The sequence below is a fragment of the Dermacentor andersoni genome, chromosome 1 (assembly GCF_023375885.2).
Source record: "Dermacentor andersoni chromosome 1, qqDerAnde1_hic_scaffold, whole genome shotgun sequence".
Lineage (NCBI taxonomy): Eukaryota > Metazoa > Arthropoda > Arachnida > Ixodida > Ixodidae > Dermacentor > Dermacentor andersoni.
In genome coordinates, this window is record NC_092814.1 from 215,227,104 (window position 1) to 215,245,618 (window position 18,515).

Below are 18,515 nucleotides of genomic sequence, written 5' to 3' on the forward strand. Positions count from 1 at the left end.
GGATATTTTTGAGAAAAGGATGTACGCTATGTGGTCTGTGACCATATTTTGTAACCTTCCATTTTATGTGTCGCGTTGAGTGGTCGTTCTTGCAACGATAACGGCGGTGCGGCGACATTCGAGCCAATGACGGAAGGGCGAAAAAGAGTGATCGTTAAAAAATACGACCGCTGGAAAGCCAGGCAGACTTTCTTCTTCAAGTGAAAACGACCGCGCGGGAGCGATGCGCTTGCATACAGAGCAGCTGTGCTGTACAACAGCCGTACGCGTCACAGCTTCGGTTGTTGAGGTTGTGGAGGTCCTCTCCTTGTCTTATAGCGTGCGCTTTCATTCGGCGCCTCTCGGGAGACGCCGAAAAAGACATCCTGTCACGGGCCCTTTTGAAGCGTTGCCCGCCATCGTGCCTCCAAGGGGCGGTTCGCAAGTGACGCCCTTGGCGTCGAAGGTGCCGTCGCGCCTTGGCGGAAACACCCGAATCCATTATCCAGCCCTGTCGTACGTAAACGCCTGGAACAATGCTAGGCTCTGTGCGGCCGCTGTCGCGGTGGCGAGACGGCGAAAGCGCAGCGTGTGCCGTTTGCAGACTTAATTCGTGCCTTGTCGCGCGCCTCCGTCTCGCGTGCGTCCACGCTTGTCTCGGCGAGGATGACTCAGCCGCAGGGCGTGTGCGCGCTTCTCGTGGAACAGGTCCTTGGAACAAGCGCGTGTTTCAAGTCGCGTGCTGCCCGTTTCCTTTCCGCTGCTCGCAGGCAAACGAAACTCCTCCACCGTGTGTCTCTTCGTGCCGCCTGCGAATGCCCCCGTGGCAAACCGCGCGCGCAGAGGAGGAGCTAGTGAGGCAGTCCTGCGCCTGTTCATCGTCACGGGTTCGGACGTGAGGTTCCGCCGGTCGCGCGGGCTCCCGTGTGGTTCCGAAAGCCGTCGTGAAACCTAGAAGGGTTCTTTTGCACGGGAGCTGTCGCACCTGGTAGAAACCCGATAGACACGCCCCAGCACCGGTTCTCTGCGAATAGTTGTTTTTTTTTCTTCTTTGTTTTGGAAGTGCAGCTTTTTCTGCTACGTTGTCATTGTGACGTTGTCATTGTTTTACTGCGCTTTTCTTTTGAGCGATTTTTCTTAGTGAATAATAATAATAATAATAATAATGATAAGGAGAAGAAAGAAAGGCAAATTTTATGTTCTTGCTTTATATTCCGACTGGAACATCTTCAGAAACGTTTATTCAAAGCAGCACATTTTTTTAGCGATGGCACCAAGCATTTCCCATCCCATCTAAGAGGCATTCGAGCCAACAATAAATTAAGAAAGAAGGACGTTTTAATTATCATTATTCGAAGACGTTATGGATCCTTTGCTGGACCAAGGTATGACATAATAGCTAAGTATGATACGAAGAATGTCAGCACATTACGTGTAAGATATCTAGAAAGAGACAGAAAGGAACAGTTACGGCAGGTAGTGTTCTGGTATCGGAACGAGCACAAAAGAAGAAACTAAATAAGAAATTCTATACTCACGATAAAAGCTCAAGCAGTAAGCACCGCCTCGAGCTACTATTGAAAGCTCGTAGGAGACGAAGGTCGAGGACTGCGTTTGGCTAACTTCATCGACACATTTGTTCGGCAGTTGGTTCTATTTTCACACAGTCTGAGGAAAGTGAGTGCTTCAAGCATTCCTCATTATTTTAATCACATGCATTCCATAGTTATTGACCTTTATATGCAAATGAAACCCATATGATGCCTGTCAAGAAGGGCCAAGTTACTAAGGGTTTAGTTTTCTTTTGGCCTTCAAATTGTTGACATTGTAGAAGGGTCAAGTTGAATCTAGCCTCATATAGTAAAACAGGCATAAATTAATTGTAATGTTCGACGCTAATTGCATAGTCCCGTGGCATGCGACTAATGCGCAACTCGGAACGCAGCGAAGCGACTGTGCGGAACCAGAGAAACAGCGCAGGGGATACTTTGGTGCAGCTCGACAAAGCCCAGGCACTCGTTGTTCCCGCTCACTGGCGCGGCGTTCCACAGTTGCGTCTGCGCGATCAAGGACACCGGCGATCCGTGTGCTGATCACGCAATATCCAGTGTCCTTTCCGCCATGCATTGGCGCCCACTGACATATATCTTCGAGCCCGGAGAGCACGCTGGCGCTGCTCGAAAACAATGGAATGGGCCGATTTAATTTGCGCTTCTTTTATTCATTTTCTCCGCACCGCTGAGGAAGAAGGGAGGGAATTTGCACGCTTGACGAGTATTCTAGCCGTGGCATGCGCAAGCCGAAAGGGCGCAACCCCTGGACGCTGTACTCCACTGCAAGGCTGTGTGCGCAGGCGACGCGGTGCGCCGGACGAGCGAGCCGAGCCCGGCAAAACACGCATTCTGATCACGGCTGAGCTCCGGCGACTGGCTCTCGTGTCCAGCGCGGCAATTAGAGTAAGTGAGAGGGGCACGCGCCGACGCTGCTGCTGTGGCCCACCGTGCGTAAGTCTCCGATTGGGCCACTTCGTCCGCGCGAGGGAGCGCAGAGGGCCTGCGGTGGCACGCTCTTGCGGATTTGCTCGGCGTCATTCTTTTGATACGTGGATCGAGTTATGTTACTGTCAGTTTCCTTTTGGGCTGCGAATGTTGCCGGTCGAATGACGCCGGAAGGCTGCCGTCGGTTCAGGGTTTTCACTCGGTCTGGCGTTCCCCGTGTCTGGCATGATGCGCACCGTCTTTAAAGGCCTTCGGGTGAACCTTCGACGCCCTGCGTTTTCGCGCTGCCTATTGATTGCGCTTCCGTTCCTGGCTGCGGTTACGGCTGGGAGCTTCCATGAAACGCTGCTCTCCTTCAGAGGGCGGAAGAGTGAGAGAGAGAAACAGCAGAAATTGACCAGCGCCTTCTGCACGTATCGCCGCATCTCAAACCCTGCACAGGTTGCTTCTCGGTGCACAGAGTCGTAGCCCATTCATTCATGGTGTCTCTCTTGTTCGTTCCGCGCCTCGACTTACGGTCTGCGGCAGCTCGCGCGCCGTCCACAAAAGAGAGGGAGCTCAATGGCCCAGAGTGCGCACGGCGGGAACAAAGCCGCCGGCGCCACCTGCGGCGCGTCATGGCCCACTGACTTTCACCAAGTGCGCCCGGCGGCGAAGAGTTGCGCTGCCGAAACAAAGCGCCGCCGCATGCGAATCAGGGGCCACCTCCTCGCCCTCCGGCGTCGACCCGGCATCTTCTGTCCACAATGGCGGCCCCTCCACGGAAAGGGGTCAGGTGGGAAGCAGGGTTCGCGCAACACGCCACCCTCTCCCCCCGCGGACGCTACCTCCACGAATGTGCTACGGCGTCAGTGGCAAACATGGCATGGGGAAGACGCGAACAGCAGGAGTTGGCATTTAGAAACCAGAGCCGGCGGACGCCGTTCACTGACACCGAGATTTTGTATGTTGACAGAATATTTGTCGCCAAGGCAACCCGCATATAAGCGTGAGACCTAGGCCTACTTTAAATGTGTTATGCAATTAAACCAACAGGCTGTTAACTCTTAGCCCCCCCCCCCCCTCTTTTCTTCTTTAAATATTATTTTAGTGAGTACACAAATGTCCAACACGCCGTTACTTGCGCTGCGAATTGGTTATGAGGCAGTTAATCCGCCTAGACGCGGCCATGGAACAGTACATTTGTAAAGATGGACGCACGGTATCCGTTCTGGCGGAGCACCTGTTGTCCAGTATCTGTAACGCTGGACACTGTGCGATTCCTGAATTGAGGCGTCCGCGTCGTTCCCTCCGCATTCTTCCTCACAGAGAAAAGGAGCGAAGCAACTTGTTAAATTCGAAGACCAGAGCAGGTTTCGCACGATTCCGCTCATTGGAAGGCGTTGCGGGAAGCGGTGTGTTTTGTGGCCGCCGCTGCAGAGTTTAAGCCCGGAATTCATGGAGCGAATAACCGGCGTCCGAGCGACGAACTTCCTTGGGCGGCGAACGCCCGACGGCCGGCGTCCAAAAATTTGACGGCCGCCGCCGACCTGCCTGTCCAAATATTTTCGTCGGGCCGCCGGAAGCGTCGAGCGCGCAGCGGCGGACGACAGCCAATCGGGAGGTGCCAGTTCCGGTCGCTAGGCATGCTGGTCGTTCGCGCGCGGGCCTTTTCTCGTCTTCTGCAACCACGTTGTTGTCTGCGCTAGTGTTGGTGTATTCTTCAGTTATAAAAGCGGTATATGCCACCTTAAAAAGCGCTTATATTTGTTTCATCATTTACCACAACGCGTATGCTAAGTCTGATAACACTGGCGCCAACACGGCGAACTCGCGGCGGCGTCCGCCCGCTGTTCGCCTCATGTAGTGCTATGCAGCGCATCTTCGACGTCTTGCCGCCGCGCCCCTGTTCGCCGCGCCGCGTTCGCCGTGACAATTCGCTCCATGTAGCCCGCGCTTTACGCGGCTCGGCTCTATTGACCAGCAGATGTGTTCTGACCGCGAGAGAACGACTTTGCGGTGCTTTTGGCGGACCCTACAGTCCAGGAGGGAAGCGGTGCCGCTGCACTGTCGTCACCGTTTGTGCTTGCTGCGCGCACGTTAAGTGGAAGCACTGCTGGCCGCGTCGCGAGCACGCCTACCTGCATGCTGCGTCAAGAGTTGCTGACATGTATTTAGCTTTCGCGACCTTAGCGTTGCGTGTGTACATATACGCACAAACGAGGCGGCAACAAGACCATTTTGCTGCAGACACATGGTTGAAAAGGAAGCTTCTCCTGGTGTTTCGGTCAATCAGAATGCGCGCCCTTCGTGAAGTTTTATGGGCCACGCCACTTATGATCGAGCCTTCCTTTATGCAGTTTAGGTTCACTCATAGCGCATGCCCAGCGCTCTCAAGTTCTGGAATGTGACAGAGCTCTCTCTCTGGACATACCTATGAGGTGCCAACAGGAATCCGAAGAGCCACTGCAGCTCCGGCACGTGGCACTGTAATACTTGTGCTGGCCACGCGCGCAGTGGCCTGAGAGGCTTTGGCAAATAGCGCAGCGAATAAGCGGGAAAGGGCCGGACCGCGTCGCCTGGTCAGCTAAGCTGGCTCACCTGACTGCCACAAAGCAGAGATGAAGTGAGGAGGGGGAGGGTGAATCACGTCGTCCCTCGCACGGGCTGCCTGCCGTGTACGGCTAAGCCGCGGACTTGATGGATCGCCCGGCGGCCCATTACCAGCGCCGCGCTCTCCTTGTGTGCGCGAAGATGTTGCCATCTGCCAGGCCGTATCTTGCCCAAGTGATTGCTCGCGCCGTGAGGCATCCTTTGCTTTTGCTCTGTCGCATTAGCAGAGGAGCTAGCTGCCTGGCCAGCTAAACTAAGGCCCAGTGCCGTCACAGGTGTTCAAGCGTTACTGAGCGAGGTGCAATAGCTGAAGCATGAAGCTTTGTGCTTTCTAGTCTTGCATACGCGTAGCGATGTGTGAGATGAGGTCGCGTTGACAAGCGCTGAAGGCGCATGCACGTCTGAGCTTTCCATAACCCTCAGACGTTTTTTGTAGCACTGTCAAATCAGTTGCTGTGCAGTTTCCTATAACTTATATATTTCTTTAGCTCGACACTCAGCGCGGAAAAAGTTCCACAGCATTCTGCTGGTCGCGTTCGACTGCAAATATAACGCATTGCGTTATCGGTGCAGCGTATATATATATATTTCTTTTTCTTTCTGCTGTACAGCGGTATACAGTTCACCCGTTTTCGCACAGCGTATTTCGCAACACGTTGCGATGCTCTCACTTCCTTCGGTCGGTGCATTGGGGCATAGCTCTCAGCCACCCGTTCTCATGTAGACTAGAGCAAACCACATGCAGTCGTCACATTTTTTTTTCTTGTCGTCTACGAAACCCGGGACTGCATCTACAAAGCTTTTCGTTCATGTGAAACTTCTCGTGCTCGACCGCGACCTTCGCTAGTGCTATGCTCGCCATGAACTGGACGAAATATAGCTAAACCCTCCCGCCTTTGCCTCTTTATCTTTCTCTTGCTAGTATTTGGAACCGCTTGGCTTTGTCTCAATTTCTTTTATTCTGCGGTCGAAGCTGCGGCTTCAGGAAACCTAATCAGGGCCACGGTTTTGTAGCGATGCCTTCAGCTCGATTCTATGCCATTCTTACCATCCACCGTGACGACGCGCGAAAAGGAATAGCATCGAAAATGGCATTGCTAGAAAATCGCGGCCCTGCACAACATCGGCTGAAGTGATGAACGCGCTGTAGTATGTAGGAGGTGTTTCGAAAGCAAGCCATGGCAAGTGCGTCGAAGATGAAGGATACCCGTTTTGGCCGAGGCGTTTTCGAGAACGGCGCTCACTGGTGTCCACGCATTACTAAGCAGCTTTGCGCACCGTCGGGAAAACGACCCGAGTGAGGCTCGCTTCGTGATTGGCTGGGTAGCCGACTTCCACCGGTTAGACGGGCACCGCGCAGAACGGGATCCGCGCCTCCCTGTCGTCCTTCGTGGGAGCCGCTTGCACGCTGAAGAAACCGAGGGCCAATGCGAGCAGCAGAGTGTACTGTCCTTCGCGGCGCTGCCGGAGGCACAATCCTCACGGCCGTCTCATTCAAAACTCTCGTCGCTAAGTGAAAGGAGCGCCCCGCAGTACCGTTACCTCGAACCGCGTTTTTTTGGCGCCGCTCCGGAACGCCGGAGTGTTTTGGCTGGTGCACTTCGTAGCTCTCGCCCAAGGCCTCTTGTAATGTGTTGCGGCGCAGACGCGCGAAGACGGTGTACGCTGGCATGTAAGGATGGTTTGCCCTAGGAGGTGTTAGTTTTTCCATTCTTGAGGCAAGCATCGCGAAAGACAACGCTACAAAAGGAAAGGGTAGACGGAGGTGCTGTTATTCTCAGCTGCTGCGCTCCACGCCAATGTTAGAGGCTCTCAGACTAAACGTTTGCATGTCCACGTGCGCCCCGCGCTACTGGCTATTTGATTGCGCGACGTTACGCGCAACTCAGTGCACTGTCGTGGAAAGCGTTCTCCTGACATCATGTCACCACGGCAGCAAACCAGAACCTCAAGCTGGTTAACACCGATTCGTTCATACGTTAGCATACATATACGGGGTAAGGACGCCGCACGGCCAACCGTGATGTTTAACGTGCTATCTTATTTCTCTTTTTGATACGCGCGCCATAAAATGAAATAATTACGATCAAGTTCGTCAACGACCGGGTCCTCTGTCCCGTTCTTCTTTTCTTCTTTTTATGGTAATGTATACTTCCAAGAGATCGATGTGCACACTTCGGTTTCAGTTTATTATTCTTTCAAGATACATAGATGGTTGTTTATAGTATACAAGCAATTTGTTGAAGAAATAAGGAATGTGGTACGGACACATAGGCGGGGTTCAGTTTCCTTCCCTGGTATTTTCACGCAGTACGCGCACTGCCGACTTTCTCGTCTGTTGCGGGCCACAGACGGTTCGCAATGTCGCCAGGTGGCCTAAGGTGGCCTCCTGGTGGCGCATTCGCGCCGCCGATCGGGGGTATCGCCGACGTCGTCTCCACACCGACCCGTAAGCGCCGCCCCGCGCAGCGGAGAGCGCGCCGCCGCCGTGTGCTGCCGAGATTTACAGACATTCCTCAGAATCAGTGCAGCGTGAAGCCGGCACGCATCCGCTACCTGGCTGGCTGGCTCGCATGCTTGCCGAAACAAAGGCGAAAACAACGCGGAAAAAGCGAGGACCTAACGAGACAATGCGCAGTTATCCCTCTGTTCACCGCGCCCGGTAGATTTCCCGTTGTCCGCATTCAGACGTGCGCCTCACCCACCGGACGCTCTCGCCTCTTTTATGGAAAGTTGTACGTGCCCCCCCTCCCACTCTCCATCCAATGCCCTAAGGAGGTCCACAACGTCGTCGTTTGAGAGCACCAAACAATCCCCGTTTCGAGGGAGCCATTTGACATGGGCGTACCTTCGTGATTAAAAGGACCCATTCAGGAGTTCCCATTCCAACGCAAGTGCCACCGTTGCTCCGTATTCGTTCTAGTATCTGTAAGCAGAGAAGCTCGGGTCACCGAAGGAGATAATATTGAGCAACTAATGTAAATTTCCGAAGTATCCAGTCCTACATCCTGTAAAAAAAAAGCTATTTGAATTCAGCAGTGCTGCTTGCTTTTTCTTTTCTTTTTTTAGCTCTTCTGGCAGCAGATAAACTTTAGAACATTGTCCGACGCTGGTGCCCCAGAAAAGGCAAATTTTTTTACCCGCGAGCAAACCGAGAACGGCCCCAATGTCGCCGCCAGGCTAGGGCAACGTCTCTTCGCCCTCATCCCTGTATGCATGTGGACGCGTTAGTACAGTGCGTTGCGGTTGGCGAAAGCGGAAACGAGAGAGAGGAAATCCGGGGTTTATCCCCCAGTCGGAGGGTGAACGCGTCAGCGGTTTCGGAACCACCTCGTATACGCGTATATCTGGAGCTCCGTTCGATGGGGCGAAAATAGGGCGGGCTGGCTACCTGCGCGTTCTTCCTCTGTCCCCTCCCGGGACCTTTAAATCGCACTTCCTGGCGGAGCGCTGCTGTTTGTTCAGCGACTTCCGGGCGCGGGAGAGAGTCTACTTCCGCAGCCCTCTCTCCGTTTCGGCGGGCCCTTGTTCGCTCCAGCGAGCGGACTACATGCTTGCCGCGGGGCTCTCCGAGGGACCCTTGTCGCTTCGCTTATCGCCCGATAACCTGTGGCCCGTCGGCGGCCAACCGCGCCTTATCGGCGGCCTTTGGTCGGGCTTTGCGGTGCGAACGCCTCCGGCCCTGAATGCGTAGCGCGACGTATAAAAAGAATGGAAAACCGTTCCCGTTTGCACGCAGGCACGTTTTTTGAAAGCGAGCTCTGTGTGCACGAGGAAGAACGGTATGCATCCCGTTTGAATCGATTGGCCAACGGTAACACATATAAATAATGAAAAAACTGTTATCACCACAACAATCGTAAACGGAGGAGGGGAGGGGATGTACGAGTTCACGAGCGGCCGCATGGAGCTGCTATCTACGTTTATCACGCGGCACTTGGTGCGCGGGCATACGGTGTGCTGAAGGTGACATCTGTGTACTTCTTTTTTTTTTTCTTGGCTAGACTTGTAATTATGACTTAAACATTGGTTAAACGCGAAGTTTGAGTAATCTGCAGTCGTACACGGTGCTCGCACATTGTCAAGTTGACGCTGTCAACTGGGTCGGCAGAGGGCGAGCGCGGACTGCTGAGAGAGCGTCCGAACTCAGAGTCAGGCACTGCGCAGAAACGGCACTCTTTCCACGTTTTCACAGCGCACGGAAAAAGAAGAAAGAAAAGCGAAGTTTGGCATGCGTCTTTCCATGTCATCTCCCAATGTCTGCTTCAGCTCGCGTCCTATAAGCAGCTACACGAGCGCTGTAGTAACCGAAGTGTGGTCCTGCAAGCACGCCTGTAATTGTTAATGACGAAAAACTAAAAGTAAAAAACAAAGGCGGTTCTTTGCTGCGGAACGTTCCGCCAGTTCAAGCCGGGGGCCGGAAAACAGAAAAGAAAGGAACGTGAGCGCTGAGTATATTCCGGTGGTGTGTTATACCTGATTAATGGATCTGGCCAGGATGTCGATTGAAATACCGACACGCCCCAAATTTTCGTTGTGGTTATATTATGACAATAAACGAGAGGACTATATAAAGTGCTTCTTCGCGCTTTTTTTTTTCTTTTAGCTGCAACAATTTTTTTTAAAATCACGTACCTGTGGTAGATAGCACAAATCTAACTCTTGAAGTAAATTACTCCATGGGGCCGCCGTTACTTCCACAAGCAAGCAAATGCTTAATTGACTAATTAACAAAATTCCATCCATTAAGTTTTTTTTTTACTTATTAACTGACAGCACGTGCTGCAATTCACGTATTGTAGGTAGTGAATTTAGAAGGCACACCGGCTTGGAACGAATTCTGAGGGTGGCACCGGTTTCGAGATATCCGCCGTCAAACTTGCGGCACAAATGCCTTGTTGTTCCACTTACTTTTTCATGAAAACGCCGTTTTAACCATTGAAGCACCCAGGTAGAATTGGAACGCCGATGTATTTCGTCGCACATTTTGAAAATTAATATCTCGAAACTGGCGTAACCTTGACAATTCGTACCAAGTGGATACGCCCTGCGAACTCGCCGGCGACAATTCGTAAATAGCAATTTTTGGACTGCAATTAATTAATTAAACCGTTAAGTGCCTCATTTTTGTTAATTAACCTGTTATGCATTTTGATTTCTCGTAGAAGTAATGTCCACCTAGTCGTGTAATTTAGTTCAAGGGTTAGAATTGTGACATCTGCCTCAGGTAATTTAAGAAAACATTGTAATTAAAAAGCACATGGTGTAAGATTCGTTCCTGTTGAACTTCTGTGGCACCTGTAGTTGCGGTGCACAGTCACCTATGTCACGAGTAGACGAGTAGTCATGCGAGTAATATCGCTTACATCGTGTGTAACCAAACGGGCGCGCGATTTGATGTCGTTCCGTGACATTTGCAAGCGACACGTTTATCATTCGCGAACTGTTAAGAATGAACCTTCTTAGAAGATAGCTATGACGAGAATATGTGCATGAGTGTGACGAAGCGATCCCGCAATGGGGAGTTTGAGGTTGCCCCAACCGGTAGCCTTAGCTACTTCAAAATTAGTTAACAAAATAATACCAAGGCGCGGAACTGGTCAATTTGCGGGCTGGTGCTTTTCAGCAACCTAATTCATCAGCCTGATGATGGTGAAATAATAGTAGCAATAATAATAACAACAGAATTGTAGTAGTCGGGCTGAGCCATTCTTGGGAGAATCGCTAGGTCAGAGCATCGTGTTACAGTTTCGTCACGTGTGGCCCGTGGCATGAGCGTGCGGCGCATCCCGACGTGATGCAACCTCGTGAGCGAAGCCGCCGTCCTGACGTGCGGCTATTGGATGCGCTCACGGGATGCTATTGCTTTCGCAAACAGTTGTGGCCACAGCGCTACGAACCGCCTACTCCGGCACCGCGCGCAACTCTACCGCTTTGGAGTCCGTTGGCCGCACGCGAGGCGTTGTTAGGCCGGCGCGTAGGGCGGCCCGTTTGTTTTCTATGAAATTCGCGCTCACGCTATCGCAAACCGCTTTCGCCGGACCGTCCGCTGCATAGGCCAGCGGGCGACGCGGAAAAGCGAGCCGGTTTGGCCGCGCCCTACGAGTGGTGCTTGTAAAACCGGGGAGGGCAGCACGCCCCCCCCCCCCCGTGCCCCCCCCCCCCCTTTCCCGCCTGCTGCTGCCGGACAAACCGGACGGACAGCGCGTGCACGTCTCGTGGACGCCACTGGCAGGGCTGCATCGAGCTATCCTAGTAGGTTGCACTCGGGAAACGCAACTGCACGGCAGACAATGCGACATGCAGGCCGCCTGGAACTCTTGGCCCAGTTTATGGAGGTCTGGCGAGTTTGCTTTGTGTCTCAAAGAAGCGGGTTGACCAGAGGAGCGAGTTTGGATGACGACGCACAGGCGAAGGGGTACGAAAAATAGTGAATAACTCGAATTAATTACCATGTTTAAAATTTAGTTTTGTTGCTTTCGGCGCCGGAACGATGTTCCGTGTCGCTTTCTTCCTTGTAATCGAGAACTCGATGAAACATGTCGCACGTCCACCAAGGCCAACCTGCCACACGAATTCGGGGATTTCTCAGCCGCTCATTTCGCAGACGAGTGGCATGCGAAGGACCGCGGGTAGCTCGACCCAGCGAGCTGACCAGCCAAATTGACCCCCTTCGGGGCCCATGCGAGGCTGGTCCGTCGACCCTTCCGGCAGGAGGCGTCGCCGTCGGTGTCACGGCGGCCCTCCATTTTTGCCCCCGGGCAGAAGATCGGTTCGACCACGCGGCTTCGGCGCCGCCATTACACGGCCCCTCGCGGCTACCATCATAGCCAAATGAGATTGGGCCGGTCGGAGAGTCCCTCGCATCTTCCCCTGCTCTGGAATTCGATAATGGCGTCGCCGACAGGCTGGGGGCCAGCAACGGAGCAGGCGCTGGAGGCCCCTTGGCGGCTCTGCGAGGCGCTCTCGCCGCCGTGTATCCATTAGGGATGCGCGTCGGCTGCATACCACTCGTGTATGTGCGGTTCGCGTTTGTGCGAGAAATTTCAGCCTGCGAGAAATGCCAAAGTACGGAGTTCGAAGGGAGCGGAAGAAAAGCTTATTGCTTAGCTCTCGTGTCCTATATATTCTGATGTTGGCGGAAACATGTATACGCGGCTTATCCTCTCCATGGCGCCGAGGCACTCATCGGCCATTAGGAACACGGCTCTTGACATTTCTGAGCCGATCGGACAGTAAGCTGACGAATGAGCCGCACCCGCGTTGGCGTGCGCAGATGATTCACGGCATATTATTGGCACATACTGGGCACATATTGCGGCTGGAGCAAGGAGTACCAACATGCATACAGGGCCCACATATATATGCAAACGTACTGTCTGGTCGCGAATATTTGCGTCTATGCAAGGGCTGGCACTTTGAGGGCGAAAGGCGCAATATTACAGGTTATTCGGAACGCCCGTAAGCGTTGGAACAGGCAACTTCTAGTGTACTTTCATTATTCTTATCTGCGCGTAAGAAATCGATATGCTGAACACGATGAATAATTGCGCCGTCCATTTACAATAACGTTACTTTAGATGCCGTCTCGCAGCGGCCATCTGGCGCGCGTGGCTGTGAAGGCTTCATGAAGGGAAAGTGCGATGGATGAACTGAGGAGATTTTTCGCTCTTCATCTTTCACACACAGCTACGGCACGCAGGGGAACGTCCGGTGCCGTTCCGAAGAATGCACGAAGCTAGATGAGCGCCGCGGAGCTTGGCGATGCAGTCTAGAGTTGCGTGCAGGATGCGCTGGTTGCTGCAAGTTGGGCAAGAGCGCGCCCCGCAAGAATGTCCGGTTCACCAGCGGCGGTTCCTCGAACTTGTACCGCTGAAGCCGGTCTAATTGCACCGCCCGCCCCGCACAAGGCGGAAGATCGATAGCGGGGCACGGGAAGGGCAATTGTTCCTTGAAATTCTTTGCCCAGCGTGAGCGTATGGTCGTGGTGGCTACACATGCGTTCCAGCGTGCTGCAGCCTGCGATATGGCGCTGTTACAACGATGACCGCGGCAGTCCAGTCTTCGTTCAGGTGTCGCGGCATTTCGGCCAGCGGGCCGCACGTTTCACTTCCTTCGGCCGCGCTCTCTTCGTAGGGTGTACTTCATGACGGGGACGTGCTCGGCATGCGGCGATGCTTCTCGGATTACGTTTTCCTTGCTGTGCCGGCCCAATAACTGCTTATTGCCGGTCTGCGTGCGCCAACAAGCGCTGCTTATTCATGTAGCGCTCGCAGGGGCCGCTCTTGCATGCACCAGTTTCCTCCCGCTGCGTGACTAAATTGACAAAGGCGACATCGCAGAAGGTGCTTTTCCTCCTGGCGTGATTGTCGCGACGCTGTGTCACCGCTGGGATCTTTTCGTTAGTCATCCCGGCGCCCCTAGTTTGTGCCAGGCTTACTCCTCCTCCTCCTCTTACTACTACTACTACTACTACTACTACTACTACTACTACTACTACTACTACTACTACTACTACTACTACTTGTTTGTGTATACGTGCGTTCGTGACTTCAACAACTTCAACAGGAGTGCATCCAAACATATATCATCATGCCCAATTGCTTCCATGTCATCTCGTTCGTTGCAGTTTCAACTAAGCAGGCGTCTCATTAAAAGATGTTCCAAGATGCACAAAATGGACCGACTTGCGCTAGCCCACAGAGGAATAGAGCGGCCAAACTTATGTTCTGTGTGACGGACATGTAGCGCAGACTGTGGCCAGTCTTGAGAAGGGCAGCGCTCTCGAGTAACTAGACGCCGAGCGTTTTCCGGTGGCGCTGTTCGCGCGAGTCCTTGGGCGGCACGCGCGGGCTTGTGCTTGCCGCAGTGGCACCTCAAGGACACGTAGCATTTGCCACTTCTGCAGCAACAAGCTTCGTCAAACAGCAGGCAGCGCTCTCCGGGGGTGTCATACGTTACACGCCCGTCGCCTGCTGGCCGATTATACCGAAGCCCACTTCCCGGCCGAACTTCCACTCCCAGGGTCTTTCCGCGTGCGTGCGCTCCGAGCCGTTGTAGGCGCGCACCTTCCGTGGATGCCGTCCGCGGAACGACGCGTCTTATCTGCGTTTCGTGTTTGGAACTGCCGCGTACGAAAACAGAAACGGCATTCAAAGCTTTCCGCCCAAATCTCTCCGTGACCGCTACATTCACTGCTCGCTGACCGACAGTGCATCTGGTGTGCACGCGATCACAATGACGCCGTCGCGATATAGCCGCTGCAGAAGCCGCTCGATGGGTGCACCAAGGGAATGGCCGCGCTAGTTCCCACGGTGCCATTTGGGTGCGTCATGCAGCTAGTTTGCTCGCGAAATTTACTTCGAAACCCAAGGGTGAATGAATGCGCCAGGCCCACTTTCGAGCTTTTCCAGTACTCTACAAGGAAGAAATGGGTCGAATTGCGATTGAAATTCAAAGCAGCGTGTTAGTCGTCAAAAGAAGGCGTTCGCGCATATATTTTGCCTTTCCCAGCGGCCAACGAGCTTTTTTTGCGACCGCTGTTTTTCTGCGTAAACAGTGCGAACTGTTCGTGAAAAAGTGCACCGACGATTGTTTTTGTTCGCATAGTTACCGCATAATGAAGTGATTCTTTGATGCTCTCTCATTCTGCTTATTTGTCGCGCCGAATGGCAGATACCGCCGGCAATAAGGGCAGCGCGGCACTCTACAAGCCGTTGACGAAGGACACGGGAATTGGGATATTATGCTATCACGCCCCGTTGGAGCGCATTCTTCGCGTGTACACGATAAATGGGAAGCGCAACCACATGCTCTGGTATTTATTACCATTTTCTTCTGGCGCTTTATAAAAGTTTCGCCTTCCCACATGGCAGGATAATGTAAAGGGTGAGAGTTGGGTGGGGTGGGGAGTGAGGGGCATCTTGGTACCAGCGCAGCGAGGTTACTGACGAGTGCGAGTAATCGCTCGGAGCACACTGGCGTGTTTTTTTCGGGCACATGGTATTGGCGGCGTGCGACGAAAGCCGCCTGTTGGTGGGCTCACAATGGCCGTCGGTCGGTTGACGTCGTTGCCAGACAATGGGTTTCCTTCGGAGCAGTCAGCGGTCACGCTTGTCGCCGCGAGGCAGCAGAGACGGACAGCGGCGACCGTCTGGGAAAGCGGGCTGCCGCCAAAGCATTGGCCGCGCTTGCGTACACTGGGCCGACGGACGGGCCCCACCGCGAGCGCCGTGACTCGCACGACCGTGAGCTCGATCGAAGAAAGCGCGGCCGAGACTTCGCAAAAGCCTGCTGCCTAACGAGCCGGCGTAGATTGCACTGGCGGTGCGCTTCCTAACGGAAACAAAAGAGACTGGCGGCGGATTCGGCTAACTGGCGCATGCAGGTAAGACTCGTCAGCATAGCGTCGTCCCTTCTTATACCTGTCGTCGAAAGAGAAAACGGGCCAGGACTCTTTCGAGGCGTGGTCAGTGAGTCATCGGTCCGAAATGCAGTGCTAGTGAGGTTTTCGCATATAGTGGAAAGTGTTCTGTGGGCGAAGGTGTGCTAGTATAGTGCTTTTCCTCTTACGCAAACACAATAAGATGGGGAAAAGGAAGTGGGGCCGGGTTCACTTAGCTGGGCGCTTTTCGTACGGAATTACTTAGTCGCAAAGAGCTCGTGCGGTGGTAGTGCAACCGCTGTGGCGGGGAACTTAGCTTACGGGTGAGGCGAGGAGGAAGCGAAAGGTCTGATCGAACGACAATATAAGTTGGAAGCGCGGTCATGGGAAAGCAGAATTCACAAAACTTTTAGCTCGCAAGTGTTCTTTGTCATTGGCTAGCTGCCTTCAATAATAATGCGTCCAGCAACCGGATTGCCTGGAATTTTCTCTTACGAGCAATTGTAGCGCAAGGGCTTTCTGTGAATACGGGCTCTGGTGCCATAGCAGTGCATGAGGCGCGTATAGCTGATCGAGGCCACAGAGCTAGCTGAGGCTATGCTCTGACAACACATCGCTGCTCTCCGCTCTTGACGGCTTCCTTTACTGGGCGTGTGCTATAACGCCGATGATGGCGACCAACCTGTCCCGTTCGCCGCGCCAAAAGATATTTGTTGTTAGTTGGCAGTGGGGACGATAGTTAAGAATTGCTTACTGGTTACAAACCGTGCGACTGGCAGAACTAAGATGTCACACCAGGCGATCGTTTCTGTAGCTGCATACAGAAAACAGAAAAGATAATAAAAGATGGCTATGGCAAAACAGTGTCATGTCACAAAAGTGCGCCAGAATAGAAAGTACAATGAGAAGACACCCACCACATTGCATGAAGTTTCCGATTTGTGCTTTTCTAAATGAGCCAGCCTCTGTTGGGAAGCTAGCGTTTGGAATCCACATCATTATCCTAAGAACACTCCTTAGACATAATTCGGAGACTGACACATCAACAAAATTTCTAAACAATTCGTAGGCAGCACTAATGCTCATTTACTATCGGCTCAAAAATTTCACGGAATGCGGGCTTAGTGAAAAAAGCCATTATGAGGCGCGGCCTGGGCAAACAGCGTGATATATTAATTCACTTGCGTGACCAACGCATTTCACCGCTGATTCCGGACTACCCGCATCGCGCAAAGCTTGCCGCGAGAATGCGGTGGATACAGTAGAATGGCGCGTCGTCTTCTGCGCCACTTCCGGCTCGAGGCCGGCCCGTAATTCCCGCTTTTCGGTGTAATCGCGGCGGAATGCTTGTGCGACGTCATTATGGCCGGCTGAGCATGTGTTAGGCTGCGCGAATGTACTTCCGTGAAAGCAAAGAAAATGTTCCGCTTTACATGCAACGAAACGCGCAAGCGGAAATGGCAGTCGCTGTCAAAAACGAGCGATGGGGAACGACGAGTATATCGAACGCAGGAGGCAAAGCACGTGGATGTCACTTTGTCACAGGCGAACATTCCCATGGTGACGCGAAAAGGCAAGGAAACGCTACTACTATAGACACGACAGCGGTTGCGGGCAAACGGGATCAGTTCAAGGCACGGTTCGGTACTTTTCTGCTATTTATGAAAAATAAGCACCATGCAACTTAGTTATGCGGACAACTTACGCAGGACGTGCAAAAGCAGAGCCGCATTAAAGCGCACCGTAGGGTCTATAGGCGACACTACGGAAGCAGTCACACGTCAAATCAACACTTCTGTGCCCGCCGCGGTAGCTTTGCGGCTATGGCATTGCTAGAGGTCGCGGGTTTGATCCCGACCGCGGCAGCCGCATTTCGACAGGGGCGAAATGAAAAAAAAAAAAAAAAAAAAACGCTCGTGCGCTTAGATTTAGGGACACGTTGAAGAACACCACGGTGTCAAAATTAATCCGGAGTCCGCCACTACGGCGTGCCTCATTATCCGATTGTGGTTTTGGCACGTACAGTCCCGTAATTCAATTGAAGTTTAATACTTCTGCCACGGTGCGATGTGCCATGTGAGGTAATGAATATGCTCAACCCATTCAGAGGTTTCTCTCCCCCTGTGTGTTCTCTCCCCTCTCTTCGTGTGTGTTCTGTGTACTACGCAGACAAACAGCAGCGGTGCACGCAAAGTAACGTTTGCCATCAACTCACCACTCTCGTGTCGGACTAAACCTTGGAAGAAATTAAACATTCGCCGTCAACATCACCGCTAATTATCCTCAGTCAAAGCAAACAGCGCAGAAAGCTTCACTTACATCGATTCCCACAGTGCGTGGGATCCGCATAATATTTTTTTTCGGGAAACTATATGGTATCCAGTGGCTTCCTATAATGTGGATTTCGGCTAAAACAAACACGCTAACTGTTCAATACGTCTGGCGAAGAGGCGCGTCGCTTCTTCGGCGAGACCTCCCCTCCCCCGTCGGATCGGCCGGCCGTCGTGGTCTCGCCGGTCTCGGCGGTGACGCGAGGCACGCCAGCGCTTCCTTCTATCGGAGCGTGGACGCCGTTCTTTTTTTTTCCTTTTTCCTTTTTCTTTGTTTCTGTTGCGCCGGGACCTTCGTTGTCCGTTTATTCTTATGGGCCGCTGTACGGTATGGACGGCGATGACCGCTTCCGAGAGTCGGCGGCTACGGGAACGTGCAACGCAAATGCGCCGTGACGTCATGCCTCCCGTATATTGAGGTTAGCATGAGACTAGACTGTGAAGGCCATGGAAGCGTCTGCAAAAAGATGCACGCGTTCCGTCATTTGTGGAGAGCATCGGGTCGCATCGGCATGACATCATCGCTGAAAGAAATGCGCGGAAAAATTCTGCAATGACTTCATTACCCTAGAAAATATTTCGGATCAGAGTAATAATAATAATAATAGTAATAATAAGACGTGTTTTTGGTCAGTTGGACTGTTATCGAAAAAGGGAACTTGCGCAACAAGGGATGCAGGCAAGAGATTACGTAACATCTACCCGCATAGGTGTATTTCTTGCGGGAATCGT

At 52.9% G+C, this 18,515-nt stretch overlaps 1 protein-coding gene across 2 annotated transcripts in view; it reads left to right on the plus strand.

Moving 5' to 3' along the window:
- The window catches only part of ec (ubiquitin specific peptidase echinus), a 77,555-nt gene that overhangs the window by 13,835 nt on the left and 45,205 nt on the right, over positions 1 to 18,515 (plus strand). The window contains exon 1 of one of the 2 annotated variants that reach the window (XM_055063257.2): positions 15,390 to 15,456. The exons of the other annotated variant lie outside the window; for it this stretch is intronic. The gene's annotated coding sequence lies outside the window, so the exon portion shown is untranslated. Of the gene's footprint in view, positions 1 to 15,389; positions 15,457 to 18,515 lie in introns of those variants that run through there. 2 annotated transcript variants of the gene reach the window in all.